General features: G+C 32.9%; 2 protein-coding genes across 2 annotated transcripts in view; one reads left to right on the plus strand and one right to left on the minus strand.

The window, feature by feature from the left end:
- LOC126749226 (histone deacetylase 6) overlaps positions 1-6,664 on the minus strand; it is a 35,107-nt gene extending 28,443 nt beyond the window's left edge. The window contains exon 1 of the mRNA XM_050458920.1: positions 6,643-6,664. The gene's annotated coding sequence lies outside the window, so the exon portion shown is untranslated. The remainder of the gene's footprint in view (positions 1-6,642) is intronic.
- LOC126749227 (E3 ubiquitin-protein ligase RNF220-like) overlaps positions 1-14,458 on the plus strand; it is a 131,255-nt gene that overhangs the window by 4,517 nt on the left and 112,280 nt on the right. The window lies entirely within an intron of this gene.

Genomic DNA, 14,458 nt, shown 5'->3' on the forward strand with positions numbered 1-14,458 from the left:
TGTAGTATTAAAATCAACCGAACAAGTACCTATGCATATTTATCTTTATTTAACATTATCAATGCATTTTTCTTTAATTTACGTAATTTTGGAATTGGTTCCTTTGCTAAAATTAAGGAAGCAACTCAGTATTTTATTGTCGAATGGATATTGTATTATTCTGGTTTTTTGAAAATCATTGAGTTTTATGTTTTTTTGTTATTTTTGTTAATAGATGTCGAAATGTGTTCTTATGTTAAATTTTTTCGCAGTTCTTTTGATTTTATTAGAAAAACTTGAAATAAATGGTAAAATAAGTTTTGTGGTATAAACTGGTTGATTTAATTTTATAGGCGGATTATCAAACTCTTTAATTCCATAAATTCTTTTGTTAAATGTTGAATATTACAAATAATGCTTTCACGATCATATAAACTTTTTATCACTTCTCCCTTTATTCATTTACCACTTTTTTATTATTTCTCTCTTTACCATTATTGGATGACTAGAATTAAAATTAAAATATCCATTAGTATGAGTTGGTTTATGGTAAATTCTAGTTTCAAAATTTTGTAAATCTTTTTTAGTTAAAATATCAATAAAAAGCCTCATTTTCCGTAAAGTAAATTTTATAGTATATTCTATGGAATTATTAAATTACAAAATTATTAAGATCTATTTCATTATAGTGATATATTAAAAAAAATAAAATCAATATATCGTCACTATATATTAGGTTTTTTATCAAATATATTAATAATTTCCGATTCAAAATTTTCCATAAATATATTACTTAAAATTGGTGAAATAGCAGAACCCATAGCCATTCCAAACCATTGTTGATAAAATTCATTATTATATTGGAAATAAGTAGTTTTTATACAATAGTTCTAAAATTGTAAAATTGTAACAAAAGTAAAAACTCCAAGTCAGGCTCACGTGTTTCGCTTCTATCGGAGCATCATCAGGCCTAAAAGTAAATAAAAAATTGTAAAAAAAGAACCCTTATAAAATATGCTAAAATTTTTTTTACCTATACAGATCACATTACAACTAACAACAAATCTAAAGCTAGGTTAGGTTAACAATATTCACGGTAGAATTGTTGTTTGTTGTTGTAGTAATGTGATCTGTGTAGTGTAAAAAGTTTTTTAGCATATTTTATAAGTGTTCTTTCTGTACAATTTTTAATTTACTTGTAAGCCTGATGATGCTCCGGAGCGAAACACGTGTAGGTTTTTTTAAAAATTATATATATGTTTAATGAGACCCTGACTTGGAGGTTTTTTTCTGTTTTGTTTTTAACATATAACCCAAACCTGACATTAACAAAGTTATAGCGATACTAATAACTTTACAAAATTTAAGCAAATTAGCTTAAACTAAAGAAAGGGACGTAGAAAAATAACATCAAGTCAACCTACTGAATTTACAATAAATGAGAAAAAACATCGCCGTCTTCATTAATTTCTGAGCACACTTAAGCACGGTTCTGTATAAAATAAAAAAGAAGAGAGCGGTTAGGTCTGGTGATCTAGGTGGCCAATAAATCAGTCCACGTATACATAGTCCATTTATCGCTAAACAGTTTAATAAGTAATAGTTCTTTTAAAAAATATATTCGGTTTAACAAGTTACAAGTCTGGAATCACTGGTGGTAATCTTCTAATGCTCTGTCATTATTTTTTCGTCAGACAAGGTATAAACTAATTTATATTTTATAAAAACCACAAACTATGCTAGCGTGTAACCGTTAGTATTTATTTATTTTATTAAATCTCTATGGCTGCTGTTATATTATTATTCAAACATTGATTTATTTTTTTAAATTTTTAACAATATTTAAAGTTTTGTCAACAAGAACATTAGTGAAAAGACTTACATACCAAAATAATAGGGTTTAAAAGAAATCGTAGAAAGGTTTTTTAAAAAATATTGAGAATTTTTAATGTATTAATCAGAATTATTAGTGTATGGAGATAAAATAATTACTAATATAAGATATTTTGCAAAGGGGTGAGCAGGTGAACTTATGCTACTAACTATAGGTCTTAAAAGAACATTTATTTTACTATACAGGGTGTTTCAGAACTATGGGATCAAACTTCTAAGGGTTGCTCAGTGCAACAGTAGAATTCATTTGAGTATAGGAACCCATGTCCGGAAATGTGTCACTATGCCACTACGGCCCTAAGACGCGTTTAAATTTAGAAAAAAATATTAATTACCTAAATAGGGTCTGATGCATTTATTTTTACCTTTTGTATATGATACCATCCAAACTTCTTCCAGTCTTCCTCCAACCTCAATACAACGATTTAAACGCCGCACATGATTTCGGCGGACTACACTAAAAATTTGATCCTCGTTTTGAATGATTTCAAATGCTGCTGTTATTCGTCCAATTAAATCTAGCTCTGATTCTACTGGAGTTTCGTAGACTAAAGACTTTACATGTCCCCATGGACAAGAAAAAATCGAGCGACGTTAAATCGGGTGACCTAGGAGGCCAATAAACTACTCCACCTCTGGCAATCCAACGGTGCCCAAACCCCTGAGCCAAATCGCGTACTTTTACAGCAAAGTGAGCCGGCGCTCCATCATGCTGAAACCACATTTGCTGTCTAACGTTTAGTGGTACATTTTCAAGGAATTCTGGGAGAACTTCCTCCAAGAAACGCAGATAAATAGGTCCTGTTAACCGTTCCGGTAGAAGGTATGGCCCAATTAAATAATCATCAACAATACCTGCCCATACGTTGACAGACCAACGATTCTGATTTTTCTTGGAAAAATTGCATAAGGATTTTCTTCGTCCCAAACATGGCTATTTCTACTATTAAAAATACTGTCTCTTGTGAAAGAGGCTTCATCGGTCCACAAAACATATGGTAAAAAATTTGGTTGTGCAATGATATGATCCAGAAGCCATCGATAAAATTGAACTATAGGATGATAATCGGCTGCAGTCATACCTTGAACTTTCTGGAAGTGGTAAGGATGGAGTTGTTGCTACTCAGAATATGAATACTCGTACTCACGACGTTACGTGTGCTATTTGATGGTTCATCGGCAACTGGCTGAAGCACTTCTTCTTCAAATTCGACCGTTCTTACGGTTCGAGCAACACGAGTATCATGCATCTTGGTCTTAAACATGCCTGTCTCAGCGAGCCGCCGATGAACCGCAATAAACTTTTTGTATCCAGGATGCTGTCGTTCGGGATAACGTTCATGATACAACCGCGATGCTGCTCGTGCATTGCAGTTTGTTGCTCCGTATGCCAAATGCATATCCGCCAATTCTTGATTGGTAAAGTTTTCCATTAGCAATAAATGTTTAAAAATTGTAAGCTATAAAATTTTAAACATGACATTGAGAATTCACCTTGATAAGCGTTGATTTTAAACAATTGTTGTTATGGTATCATGTACAAAAGGCAAAAATAAATGCAGCAGATCCTATTTAGGTAATTAATGTTTTTTATAAATTTTAACGCGTCTTAGTGGCGTAGTGACGCATTTCCGGACATGGGTTCCTATTAGGGCTCGGAATTTTGGAAAATTATGTATTCGAATACTCACTTCGTTTTTTTTTTGAATATTTGAATTATTCACTATTCGAATAATCATACAAATATTCGAATATGTTTGAATATTCAAATATTTGAATACTTGAGTAATTAATAGATATATTTAAATAAAGGAAACCTCTCATACAAAATATCTTGGGATATATCTTGACAAAATTTTAATTCGCATATACATACTTAATGTCTATTTTATAAAATTTAGATAAAAGTGACATCATATATTAACTTAGTCAATTCAAAGATACAGAATTTTAGTATGGGGAGAATTATACAGGGTGTCCGGAAGCTAGATGCAATCCTTTAAGGGGGTGATAGCTGACTTAATTTCAAACATTTTAAGCTAAATATGTGTAGGTCGAAATTTGTTTATAAATTTTTTATGGGAATTTTTGCATTTTTCTCAAGAAATACCAAAATTTCACACTTAAACGATAATAGAGCGCAAGTTACAATTAGTATCGGAGTTTCAAATTTTATTTTGTTTTGTCTAACGTGTATTAATAAAAATACGATCAATTCCAAGCTTCTGTGTAAACTTATAGAAAAAATAGATACATTGAAACTTTTTAGTGCGGTGCGAATCGATTTTTTCCAGTCGCCTTCCGTCCAGCTTTTTTAATATACTAATTACAGTAATACTAATTACTAATACATTTTAGTGGTCAAACCACTCAAATCGAGCAAAAGATACTTACACAATGATTTGTGAATGATGCTTATTTCTTAAGTGATTCCATAAATTGCTTGTTCCTGTCTTGTTCTTGACATTATATAAACAAAATTTGCATTCAACGCGATCATCGGTTGGTTCTATTAAAATATTGCCAAATTTTGCTTTTCGAACTCATATTGACTTACTACTAGACTTACTGTTAATTAAGTCAATTAATTTAAAATTAACCTTTATACAGTACTTAATCGTTCGCTTTTATACACAACCAGAGTCAAATACAACTAGTACAACTACGCCGTGCCGTGCCACGTGGAAATCTGGAAAGTGGAAATATTAAATGTTCCCAAGAACGATAACCGCCCGTAGCTTGTATGCAAAGAGAAGAAAAGATCGGGCCTGCAATATTTAAATATTCGAGTATTTAAATACTCAAATATTTGAATTCTTGAATATTCAAACAATCGAATATGCGAATATTCGAGTATTCAAATATTCGAATATTTGTTGAAATGAATAATTTTTTTTGCAAAAACTCGATATTTGAATATTCGAATAAACCGAGTTTGATTCCGAGCCTTAGTTCCTATATTCAAATGGATTATTCTGTTGCACTGAACAACCCCCAGAAGTTTGATCCCATAGTTCTGAAACACCCTGTATACTATGGAGTTATAGTAAAACTATGGAGTTACTATTATATGGAGTTAATTTACATCTATCATATCAGAAAATTGATTTTTATGTTTTGCAAGTAAATTATAAATTCGCCTTTCAATTTTTTCTGTAAGATCTTCAAGTAATTTAGAATAATTACCATCATTAATTAATAAATTTAATTTATTTAAGTGTTAATATTTAAAAGAACAGTAGCATTACCTTTGTTTGCTGGAAAAATTCTAGTAGTGTTATCAGATTTAAGTTTTTAACTCTAAAATGTTAAATATTAATAACAGTTTTATTTATAAAATTATTTTGATTTATGTGTAACGTTTCTTGATTTATATTTTCATTATAAAGTAGATTTCTTTTTATTTATATGAATTTGTTTTTGAAAATTAATTAAATAAGTTATTTTTCAATTTTTGTATTAAATTATATATTTATTAAACATTTTCAAGTCTTTGAAAATATTAAATCACCTCTTCTAGGCATTCAGAGTCATATTTCATGATACATGATACTTTTCTTACATCTATAGGCGTAGTAGAGGTAGTTTTACTTCAATTTTACAATGTATCCTCAAATGATTACAGTAGTTAATAAATCATCCGGTGAAAAATCAATAATGCAAATAGTAGAAAACAACATGTAATTTTTAAGCATCCCCTTTGACGCTATTATGCAGTTTTACCCCCTGTAACTAGTTCCCTTGCCACCCCACGCTCGTTGACATCATTTCACCCAAATTAATCCTATTACAACAGTCGTATTTGAGCGATAAATTCACGCGAAACCGTTATAAACACCACCGATTATATTTCATAGCTCGCGCAATTTGTCAACCCGTCGAAAAGGTATTACGACAAAAGGTGTTTTTGGTATTAACCAGATTATGGATTGCGCTACACGCTAGTTTAGAGGGCCCAAATAGACCTTCGCTCTATCGTGAATATTCGCCTGAAGCTTAAGATATTGATCTTCGTAATTAACTTAGCCAGACGTTTTTTTTTTCTTTTTTATTATTTTCTATGCGGCAACTTCAATAATATAGTGATAATTAGGCACGGAAGTTATGAGCCAATAATTCTGCATTCCTTTCGGCGAAACGGGATAATACGCACAGTCATAATTTTCTGGTTGTTCGGTGGCAAAGTGATAAACATCCCGATAAATTTTGAAGTAAATAAAAGTAACACGAGCCGATTCAGCTAAAAAATCCGCTGCATTGGCTCAAATCGGTTTCGGGTTTTTAATCAGTTCCTGTTTTTGGTTTTATTTCAGGTTTTCATAATAAATTCTTTGGAAATGTTTTAACTATACGAATGTGTCAAGGTTATAGACGAATAACCATGAGAAAATATCAAAATGTATTTTGAGAAGCCCTCTTATCTGTCAACGTCCGCTTTTTAAAAGCTATTGACAGCATAATCAGAACCGTATTTAAATGATTATTTTTAAAATAATATTCGCAATAATTTAATTCAAAATATAATTTTAAAATTATTTGTGGAAAATACGATTCTGATTTTAGTGTCACTTGTCAAAAGATCCAATGACCCTTGACGTTTAAATCATTGATTATATGTTAACGTCAGCTTGTCAAACACTATTGATCCTAGAATCAGAGACGCACTCAGGTGTTATTTTTTTGAAACACTCGATTTTAATATAATATATATGTTAATTTTTGTTCCAAATTTTTCCTATATTATTAGCTAAAGGAAGCGGTATTTCTTACTTCTCATAACATGTCCGGAGTTTTCCAGTGTTAGTCGCTTCACCGTATTTAAAATCTCGGTCATTGTATTTAGACGCTACATTCCGTACTCATCCAGGAAATCTTGAATCTGCAACGATAAACCCACATTTGAAAGACTTCAATCATTTTACAATGCCCATCCAACAGTGTCCATCCTTCTAGTCCATAAAGTATAATGAAAAATACATTAAAAAAAAAAAACGAAAAAAACAATAAAATAAAATAAAAAAATATTTAAATTTCTGGAAATTATTGCAAAAGTCCGATCGATAAAATGGAAGTTTATTTCAAATACCAAGAATACAAAATGAAAATCAATCCTGGAAGAAAATTTTTGAAAACCGATGCAATGAGGAATTTCTGAGACAAAAATAAAAATTATTTCAAAAGACCCAATTACATGATTTGAATTGATGAATTGATTTGAGAGGCCTGAAATAATATCAAATTTCTAAAAAACGCTGAAATAGGTGTCTAATCAATTTTAATGAACAATAACTGAACAAATTTTCAAAAGTGTAACTTGCTTAGTTCTTGAGTTATGGGCAAGTTGATATGATTTGTCAAAAAAAAAATTGTTTTCAACTTTGTGTACAATTTTTAAAAGACGCTGAAATAGGTGTCTAATCAATTTTAATGAGCAATAATTGTAAAAATTTTTAAAAGTATAACTAGCTTAGTTTCTAAGTTAAGTAAGATTTGTCAAAAAAAAAATTGATTTTTCAAAAAAAAATTTTTTTTTCAACTTTATGTACAATTTTTAAAAAACGCTGAAATAGGTGTCTAATCAATTTTAATGAGCAATAACTGTACACATTTTCAAAAGTGTAACTAGCTTAGTTTTTGAGTTATGGGCAAGTTGATATAATTTGTCAAAAAAAAATTGATTTTTCAAAAAAAAATTTTTTTTCAACTTTATGTACAATTTTTAAAAAACGCTGAAATAGGTGTCTAATCAATTTTAATGAACAATAACTGTACAAATTTTCAAAAGTGTAACTTGCTTAGTTCTTGAGTTATGGGCAAGTTGATATGATTTGTCAGAAAAAAAATGGATTTTTCAAAAAAAAAATTTTTTTCAACTTTATGTACAATTTTTAAAAAACACTGAAATAGGTGTCTAATCAATTTTAATGAAGAATAACTGTACAAATTTTCAAAACTGTAACTTTTTTAGTTTTTGAGTTATGGGCAAGTTCATATGATTTGTCACAAAAAAATTTAATTTTTCAAAAAAAAATTTTTTTTTTAACTTTATGTACAATTTTAAAAAAACGCTGAAATAGGTGTCTAATCAATTTTAATGAACAATAACTGTACAAATTTTCAAAAGTGTAACTAGCTTAGTTTTTGACTTATGGGCAAGTTGATATGATTTGTCCGAAAAAAAATTGATTTTTCAAAAAAAAATTTTTTTTTTAACTTTATGTATAATTTTTAAAAAATGCTGAAATAGGTGTCTAATCAATTTTAATGAACAATAACTGTACAAATTTTCAAAAGTGTAACTAGCTTACTTTTTGAGTTATCGACAAGTTGATATGATTTGTCAAAAAAAAATTTGATTTAAAAAAAAAATAATTTTTTTTCAAATTTATGTACAATTTTTAAAATCGAGCAATAATTGTACAGATTTTCAAAAAATGTAATTTGCTTAGTTTTTGAGTTGTGGGCTAGTTCATATGATTTTTCAGAAAAAAAAATTTAATTATTCAAACCAATGTTTTTTTTTTCAACTTTATGGACTATTTTTCACTATAACATCAGGAGATTCTAACTAAGTTAATAATTCCCAAATAAGTTTATTAAAATAATTTTAATATTAAATGAAATGGTCTAATTGATAAAATGGTAGACCGCAACCGGAACAGCACGATTTTAATGAAAACACGAAAATATTAACAAATGCCTATTTGAATAAGTGCTAATGATTTATCATAAAAATAAAACAAACCGAAAACCCGAAAATCATTTAGTTATTTTATTACGATTTATACCGAAATATCGGTTTGAGGTTGTGCAAAACACGGGATAAACCAAGATAAATTAGCGGGTGTCGCGATGACAAATTGTATTGTTAACCTTCCGTTCGTTCAATTGACAGAAACAAACTCGTAAATAATCGCTTGAACTAAAATTTATTTTGTTTGCCTTCGAACCATTATATTCGCATATTCCAAATTATTTTGACAATTACGTCCCCTGGGGTGAATCATCAAACGTCCATCGTTTGTTTTACGTAAATAACTTTTAACGCAAAAAAAAACCTTAAAAGGCACGTTATTTCCTAAAGTACCTCACATCCCCTTAAAAAAAGACGTTAATCTCGACGAAAATAAAAATAACAATCAACGCTTTTCACTTATCATCGGGGCGGCGTCGCACCCCTAAGAAAAATTTGCGGGGAAATATATATATATATATAAAAGACCGTCCTCGGCACCCTTTTCTAATATCTTTGGTAATTTTCATTTTTCCCAGCTTTAAAAAACGCGTTGTAATAAGGCCGCGGCTTACATCTTTTGGAAGTTAAAAAGTGCTTATGATCGTCAAGGCGGTTTAACACTCATTTATTTTATTCAGGGGCGTAGAAAAATATCATTTAAGAATTGGGTGAATACAGCAGGTCACAAGCTCAATTGGAAACAACATTTAAAGATCACCTGACGTCACTATGAAAAGTAAATGGGACATATGATCCAAAAGCCAACAACTTCTCCAATAGGAAAAACCATTTCGTATTTGTTGCAGAATTCCAATTTTCATTCAGGTTTTTCAAGTATTCACGTAATGCCTGGCTTTTTAATGTAGTGCCTCTAGGGATATAAAACTAACTGGCAGATAGTACAATTTTTTTTTCTATTTGGTATGTTCTAGTTCCATCTCTTCAGTTTTTTAACCTGATTCTGAAGATTGAAACATAAAGGGAACTTTTCATATTCATTTCTTTCCTGGTTCAGCCAGATATGAGCACTAAGTCACCTCCCACAAAAATCATCATTAAAATTTGTCATTCACTAACCTTTCCATGTTATTTTGAACACCAAAATCTCTGGAAAGGCTCCTTGGAGGTCTCTGATTGGCTCCATTGAAGCTTCGTATCCAAGAGTTGTATGTTCTAGTTCAACTTCTTGGACTTTTCAGCACTTACTCACCTTTCCGGGGTATTTTGTATACTAAAATCTATGGAAAGGCCTCTTGGAGATCTCCTTCAAGCATCGGATCTAAGAATGTAATATTTTAATTCCACCCACGTCACCAAGGCCAGGGACCATTTCTTTAATTATCACAGTGATTGTATTGTAATAATTAAAGGTATACAGGGTGCCCTCGTTAAACTGATTACAAATTTCTGTATACAAATTCACCCTTATAACCCGGTATTTTCTTGATCTACTTGATGAGAACAATCCGCTGGTATAGTTAGTTCGAAAAATTTCTGAAAAAAATCGAAAGGGGAGGGTAGGGTATACCCGAAAAATGACAAAACCCAAACTTTGAAGGCCGATATCTCGGTTTCTATGGGAGCTATCGGGAAAATTCTAACGGTCTTTTCTTAGTTTCGTCATTCTGAATCCAACGAGACCATCCGCAACGTCGTAGCTCTTACGATAGCCGAGATATGGCATTTTTGATGCCCATTTTTGGCCTCAAAAACGGACGTCGAAAACGACTTTTTCAGGATATTCAAAGTGCTCTCATTCCCTTAGTTCTGCTCGGATCCTGTTATAACCCGGTGTTTTCGTAATCTAGGTGACCCAAATAAGACGCTGGTAATAGTTTGATTTCGAAAAAAATCAATTTTTGGTGAAAAAATTCCATACGGGGGGGTATACCCGAAAAATGAAAAAACCCAAACTTTGAAGGCCGATATCTCGGCTTCTATGGGAGCTATCGGGAAAATTCCAACGGTTTTGTCTTAGTTTCGTCATTCTAAATCCAACGAGACCATTCGCAAGGTCGTAGCTTTTACGATAGCCGAGATATGGCATTTTTGATGCCCATTTTTGGCCTCAAAAACGGACGTCGAAAACGACTTTTTCAGGATTTTCAAAGTGCTCTCATTCCCTTAGTTCTGCTCGGATCCTGTTATAACCCGGTGTTTTCGTAATCTAGGTGACCCAAATAAGACGCTGGTATACTTAGTTTGATTTCGAAAAAAATTAATTTTTGGTGAAAAAATTCGATACGGGGGGGTATACCCGAAAAAAGAAAAAACCCAAACTTTGAAGGTCGATATCTCGGTTTCTATGGGAGCTATCGGGAAAATTCTAACGGTCTTTTCTTAGTTTCGTCATTCTGAATCCAACGAGACCATCCGCAACGTCGTAGCTCTTACGATAGCCGAGATATGGCATTTTTGATGCCCATTTTTGGCCTCAAAAACGGACGTCGAAAACGACTTTTTCAGGATTTTCAAAGTGCTCTCATTCCCTTAGTTCTGCTCGGATCCTGTTATAACCCGGTGTTTTCGTAATCTAGGTGACCCAAATAAGACGCTGGTATACTTAGTTTGATTTCGAAAAAAACCAATTTTTGGTGAAAAAATTCCATACGGGGGGGTATACCCGAAAAAAGAAAAAACCCAAACTTTGAAGGCCGATATCTCGGCTTCTATGGGAGCTATCGGGAAAATTCCAACGGTTTTGTCTTAGTTTCGTCATTCTAAATCCAACGAGACCATTCGCAAGGTCGTAACTTTTACGATAGCCGAGATATGGCATTTTTGATGCCCATTTTTGGCCTCAAAAACGGACGTCGAAAACGACTTTTTCAGGATTTTCAAAGTGCTCTCATTCCCTTAGTTCTGCTCGGATCCTGTTATAACCCGGTGTTTTCGTAATCTAGGTGACCCAAATAAGACGCTGGTATACTTAGTTTGATTTCGAAAAAAAACAATTTTTGGTGAAAAAATTCGATACGGGGGGGTATACCCGAAAAAAGAAAAAACCCAAACTTTGAAGGTCGATATCTCGGCTTCTATGGGAGCTATCGGGAAAATTCTAACGGTTTTGTCTTAGTTTCGTCATTCTGAATCCAATGAGACCATCCGCAACGTCGTAGCTCTTACGATAGCCGAGATATGGCATTTTTGATGCCCATTTTTGGCCTCAAAAACGGACGTCGAAAACGACTTTTTCAGGATTTTCAAAGTGCTCTCATTCCCTTAGTTCTGCTCGGATCCTGTTATAACCCGGTGTTTTCGTAATCTAGGTGACCCAAATAAGACGCTGGTATACTTAGTTTGGTTTCGAAAAAAATCAATTTTTGGTGAAAAAATTCGATACGGGGGGGTATACCCGAAAAATAAAAAAACCCAAACTTTGAAGGCCGATATCTCGGCTTCTATGGCAGCTATCTTGAAAATTCCAACAGCTTTGTCTTAGCTTCGTCCTTCTGAATCCAACGAGACCATCCGCAACGTCGTAGCTCTTACGATAGCCGAGATATGGCATTTTTGATGCCCATTTTTGGCCTCAAAAACGGACGTCGAAAACGACTTTTTCAGGATTTTCAAAGTGCTCTCATTCCCTTAGTTCTGCTCGGATCCTGTTATAACTCGGTGTTTTCGTAATCTAGGTGACCCAAATAAGACGCTGGTATACTTAGTTTGATTTCGAAAAAAATCAATTTTTGGTGAAAAAATTCGATACGGGGGGGTATACCCGAAAAATGACAAAACCCAAACTTTGAAGGCCGATATCTCGGCTTCTATGGGAGCTATCTTGAAAATTCCAACAGCTTTGTCTTAGTTTCGTCCTTTTGAATCCAACGAGACCATCCGCAAGGTCGTAGCTCTAACGATAGCCGAGATATGGCATTTTTGATGCCCATTTTTGGCCTCAAAAACGGACGTCGAAAACGACTTTTTCAGGATTTTCAAAGTGCTCTCATTCCCTTAGTTCTGCTCGGATCCTGTTATAACCCGGTGTTTTCGTAATCTAGGTGACCCAAATAACACGCTGGTATACTTAGTTTGATTTCGAAAAAAATCAATTTTTGGTGAAAAAAATCGATACGGGGGGGTATACCCGAAAAATGAAAAAATCCAAACTTTGGAGGTCGATATCTTGGCTTCTATGGGAGCTATCGGGAAAATTCCAACGGTTTTGTCTTAGTTTCGTCGTTCTAAATCCAATGAAACCATCCGCAAGGTCGTAGCTCTTACGATAGCCGAGATATGGCATTTTTGATGCCCATTTTTGGCCTCAAAAACGGACGTCGAAAACGACTTTTTCAGGATTTTCAAAGTGCTCTCATTCCCTTAGTTCTGCTCGGATCCTGTTATAACCCGGTGTTTTCGTAATCTAGGTGACCCAAATAAGACGCTGGTATACTTAGTTTGGTTTCGAAAAAAATCAATTTTTGGTGAAAAAATTCGATACGGGGGGGTATACCCGAAAAATAAAAAAACCCAAACTTTGAAGGCCGATATCTCGGCTTCTATGGCAGCTATCTTGAAAATTCCAACAGCTTTGTCTTAGCTTCGTCCTTCTGAATCCAACGAGACCATCCGCAACGTCGTAGCTCTTACGATAGCCGAGATATGGCATTTTTGATGCCCATTTTTGGCCTCAAAAACGGACGTCGAAAACGACTTTTTCAGGATTTTCAAAGTGCTCTCATTCCCTTAGTTCTGCTCGGATCCTGTTATAACCCGGTATTTTCGTGATCTACTTGATGAGAACAATCCGCTGGTATAGTTAGTTCGAATTCGAAAAAAAAAAATTTTTCTGAAAAAAATCGAAAGGGAGGGGTATACCCGAAAAATAAAAAAACACAAACTTTGAAGGCCGACATCTCGGCTTCTATGGGAGCTATCTTGAAAATTCCAACATGATTTTTTTAACGGACATTTTTGGTCATAATTTGGGAAGCACAGGAAATATTTTCACGATAAAATAGTGGGATTTCTGAGGATGAATTTGAATCTCAAAAAAAACAATTTTCAGTTTATAAGTTTGGTAGTTACAGCGATTTTGATTGGAGCACTTTTTCGACGTTTAAAAAAAACTGTAATTTAAAGTGATTTTTTTTTGGAATACTAGTGATACTACCTTAATAAAATCAACCGTATTTAACTATAGATTAACTATTCTTAAAATGTTATTTAAGTTACCAAAGTGCTTATCCAATAATTCGTAAGATATCTAAAGATAAGAGTTTAATTAAGCACCGAACAGGCACTTTTTCTTTACTAATACGTATATGTGAAGTGCATTTGAGTGTTTGGTTCAGTATTAGTAAATGGTTTATTGTATTATTAACAGTGGCGTATTCTTTTTTTTCCTAAGAATTGAACACACATGTGTTGCTAGTCCATCCCTGAAAAGGTCAAATCACCTGCAATCCCTATCTATCTATATAAAGCGTTTTTAATATATTGAATAAAATTCGATTTTTTTGATAAAGTTCAATACAGGGTAGATTTTGGAAACAACGCATTTTTGACCAGTTGAATGGGGACACCCGTTGATCCAAAATATATCGCATAAACTGAACTTAAAAATTAAAATGTACTTATCAAGACTGATCCGCACTATCGAACGTTAAGTTGATGTTGAATCAGCGAACGTCAATGATCTGGGAGAAAAAATAAACGCTTAGACGTGTTTTAACCAGCATAACATAACAATTAAATAGTTTTGTCCTTTTTATAAGTGGAAAACAGGAACGATTAGTCTGGCGGGAGCAGCCCGTGACACTGACATTTCAATTTGAATGTTGTGCGGTAACGAGCGACCCGGGCGTCGATCTGGCGTCTCTCTCACCCTTGCCGTGTCAAAAGTTGCAA

The sequence above is a fragment of the Anthonomus grandis genome, chromosome 22 (genome assembly GCF_022605725.1).
Source record: "Anthonomus grandis grandis chromosome 22, icAntGran1.3, whole genome shotgun sequence".
NCBI classification, from domain to species: Eukaryota; Metazoa; Arthropoda; class Insecta; order Coleoptera; family Curculionidae; genus Anthonomus; species Anthonomus grandis.